This window comes from Schistocerca nitens, chromosome 12 (genome assembly GCF_023898315.1).
Source record: "Schistocerca nitens isolate TAMUIC-IGC-003100 chromosome 12, iqSchNite1.1, whole genome shotgun sequence".
Taxonomy (NCBI): domain Eukaryota; kingdom Metazoa; phylum Arthropoda; class Insecta; order Orthoptera; family Acrididae; genus Schistocerca; species Schistocerca nitens.
Window position 1 is genome coordinate 150,924,946 of NC_064625.1, and position 4,201 is coordinate 150,929,146.

General features: G+C 45.2%; 1 non-coding gene across 1 annotated transcript; it reads left to right on the forward strand.

Moving 5' to 3' along the window:
* Nucleotides 1–3,377: 3,377 nt before the first annotated feature.
* On the forward strand, nucleotides 3,378–3,452 carry Trnas-cga (transfer RNA serine (anticodon CGA)). Its single transcript has one exon. It is a non-coding gene; the product is annotated as a tRNA-Ser (tRNA).
* Nucleotides 3,453–4,201: the final 749 nt, after the last annotated feature.

Genomic DNA, 4,201 nt, shown 5'->3' on the forward strand with positions numbered 1-4,201 from the left:
CTTACTTAAGAAAAACAGTACAAGTCTTTAGCGCTCAAGGCTTCATTTGTTCTCCAGCGAACAAAATAGTGAAGGATCGTATATCTATCCGTATTTATCTGTTTTTATTGCCGCCCAAAGACGACGAATTACATCATTAGAAAATTCCACCGTCTGCATGCGACGCCTCATTATACATTAATCATTATTTATAAACAAGTATTTGCCTTCTGGCTGAAAGTATTAACTACTCGTATTTGCTGTTTTAATGAAGTCAAAAATAGCGAATATCACAGGTCCCTCCTTTCACCATCCTGCGGACATTGAGATAACTGATGGCGGGATTAAGAAGCAACTACAAACGCTTAGTAGTGGGAAGACGTCACGACCAGATGAAGTACTTGTGCGGTTGTACGAACATTATGCGAAAGAACTTCCACTTCTAGAATAGTCAGTTGTAGTTCGCTGGAGCAACGAAGGGTAGCCAGTGACTGGAAAAAAGCACAGATCATTTCCGTTTTCAAGAAGGATCGTAGGATAGGTGGAAATAATTATAGCCTTTATCGTTTACATCAGTCTATTGCAGGATTATGGAACATATTTTATGCCCAATAATAACGGCGTTTTTCGAGAACGGAATAAAAATCAACATGCAGTTCTACAAACAGAGATTCTGAGTTCAGTTCGTTCTGTTTCTCCATGATATCCTCAGCGCTGTAGACAACGGCGAATTGGTTGATTTCAGGAAGGCGTTTGATACCTTCCCGCACTGTCGTTTAGTGAAAAAAATACGATCTTACCAAGTATCGGACCAGGTTTGCGGCTCGATTCAAGACTCACTTGCAGACAGAACTCACGACGCCGCCCTTAACGGTACAAAATAGACAGATGTAAAAGGTAATTTCTGGAGTACCCCAAGGAAGGGTGACTGTTTACACTGTATGCAATTGGTAGAAAGCATCAAAGCTGTTTAAGACTGTTCACAGATGGTGCGGATGTCGGTGAGAAAGTAGCAACACGAGAAGAGAGTATCGATTTGCAGAATGAGCTACAGACGATTGATGAATAGTGCAGCCACGTGGTGCCAAAGGTTAGCAGGAGCAAGAGCGGCAGCTCCAGCGTGTGGTCCAGGCCGATCGCGTGGCTGGGAATTCCAAAAAAAATGGTTCAGATGGCTCTGAGCACTATGGGACTTAACATCTGAGGTTATCAGTATACCTAGACTTAGAACTACGTAAACTCAACCAACCTAAGGACACCACACACATCCATGCCCGAGGCAGGATTCGAACCTCCGACCGTAGCAGTCGCGCGGTTCCAGAGCGAAGCACCTAGAACCGCTTGGCCACACCGGCCTGCTGGGAATTCCATGTTGATGCTGTGTCGAGGACTGTGCTTTGTGTCGATGAACGAGACTTGTAAGCCGGGAGTGCCAAAGATGGCGGACTTTGTGAAACCATAATGGCAGACATTTCACAGCTCATGTAGAAATCAATTATAGCCAGAGGAATCACGATACCTTAAAAAGAAACATGTAAATTACCACTATTCGCACGACGATTCTGATGGTGTAATCAGATTTTCAATATATTTATTAGTTTAAAGTTTAGTATCTAACTGTAAATTATACAAGTAACACACAGCAACGGATTTCCAAAGTCTAAACGGTTCATCCGATTTTGTCGATCGATGTGTCTTTAGAAAGCTATTGTTATGTTATGTTATGTTATGTTATGTTATGTTAACCGGGGACCTAGAAACGACGGAGAGGCTCCGTCCCCGCCGCAGCCGCAGTGGTCCACAACCCCACGACGACTACCGCAGTCCACTTCACCCCTCCGCCGCCCCACACCGAACCCAGGGTTATTCTGCGGTTCGGCCCCCGGTGGACACCCCCAGAGTACGTCTCACACCAGACGAGTGTAACCCCTTATGTTTGCGTGGTAGAGTAATGGTGGTCTACGCATACGTGGAGAACTTGTTTATGCAGCAATCTCCGACATAGTGTAGCTGAGGCGGAATAAGGGGAACCATCCTGCATTCGCCGAGGCAGATGGAAAACCGCCTAAAAACCATCCACAGACTGGCCGCCTCACCGGACCGCGACACAAATCCGCCGGGCGGATTCGTACCGGGCACCGGCGCTCCTCCCCGCCTGGAAAGCCGTGCATTAGACCGCACAGCCAACTGGGCGGGCATTAGAAAGCTGTTAGTGTAAACCTAAATTGGTATTAATTACAGGCATGTAACTTTAATAGTACATGAGTCATAGGAGGTCGAAAGTGGCAGATAACTATTAATCCCGTCAGGCCATAAGCACTCCATTGTTACACAAAAACATTGTTATAAATATATTTATTCGTCTATGTCTTTTTTTTATCTCCAATATATACTACTCATGAAGAAATTGGGCAAATGTTTAGTGTGTTTTAGAAAGCACAGAGACATTAGGCTACTGGGCTACTTTTGTTTCTATTCCTTTAATATATGTTTATTTGATTTGTTTATGTATTTAATAAAGTGTGTTAGAGCGTGTTTATAGTCCAGCCGTAGGAATATGTATTTAATTTCGAGTTATTTAAATGCAAATCCAGTATTTCGTATGTGTTTCAATATGTTTGTGAGTGTGCGTTGGCTTGAAGAAATGGTGGGAGCTCTCTAGCCAATCACAGCGCTCGTTAATGGGGAGACTGGATGGAAGCGGGGGAGAGTGCTGGAAGAGGAGGCACGACGGGTAGTCGCCGGAACTACATTGGAGAGTGGGGCAGTTTGCGCGTGGTCGTGGGAGATATTTCGCAGTGCCAACTTGTGCACTTGTGAGATCTCCGTGGCTTCTGCAGTGAAGATGTAGTACGCGTTTACAAGTGAATATCACCCGAGCTATGTTGTTCTTCATAACTAATTACGTGAAGTAGGAATCTATTGTTTCCCTGTTATTCAACTTATATTTTCCAGAATGAGATTTTCACTCTGCAGCGGAGTGTGCGCTGATATGAAACTTCCTGGCAGATTAAAACTGTGTGCCCGACCGAGACTCGAACTCGGGACCTTTGCCTTTCGCGGGCAAGTGCTCTACCAACTGAGCTACCGAAGCACGACTCACGCCCGCTACTCACAGCTTTACTTCTGCCAGTACATCGTCTCCTACCTTCCAAACTTTACAGAAGCTCTCCTGCGAACCTTGCAGAACTAGCACTCCTGAAAGAAAGGATATAGCGGAGACATGGCTTAGCCACAGCCTGGGGGATGTTTCCAGAATCAGATTTTCACTCTGCAGCGGAGTGTGCGCTGAAATGAGTGCTAGTTCTGCAAGGTTCGCAGGAGAGCTTCTGTAAAGTTTGGAAGGTAGGAGACGAGGTACTGGCAGAAGTAAAGCTGTGAGTACCGGGCGTGAGTCGTGCTTCGGTAGCTCAGTTGGTAGAGCACTTGCCCGCGAAAGGCAAAGGTCCCGAGTTCGAGTCTCGGTCGGGCATACAGTTTTAATCTGCCAGGAAGTTTCAACTTATATTTTATTTAGCTGCTGGACCATCGACACCAATAATTGTTTTACAGTAATAAAGGGCATTCTTAAAGGTACTTCTGCTATCGTACTCATCATTTAAAGTCGTTAAAATGGTACCTGCAAGTTTCATTTAATTGCAGTCTTTAGTTTATAAATTTCTTTGTTATTGTTGTTGTGGTCTTCAGTCCTGAGACTGGTTTGATCACTGGACTCGCATTCGGAAGGACGACGGTTCAATCCCGCGTCCGGCCATCCTCATTTAGGTTTTCCGTGATTTAGTTAAATCGCTCCAGGCATTTGCCGGGATGGTTCCTTTCAAAGGGCACGGCCGACTTCCTTCCCCATCCTTCCCTAATCCGATGAGACCGATGACCTCGCTGTCTGGTCTCCTTCCCCCAAAACAACCACACCAAACTGGTTTGATGCAGCTATCCATGCGACTCTATCCTGTCCAAGCTTCTTCATCTCCCAGTACCTACTGCAACCTACATCCTTCTGAATCTGCTTGGTGTATTCACCTCTTGGTCTCCCTCCACGAATTTTACCCTTCACGCTGCCCTCCAATGCTAATTGCTGATCCCCTCATGACGCAGAATAATTTCTATGTAACATTCAAAATTCGCAATTGCTGAGTGATAGGAACCTTCGATCATTCGATTCATGTGTATATTTATATTCTATACTGTAGACTCAGTAGTATTTGGCTCGTAATGCAGCAAC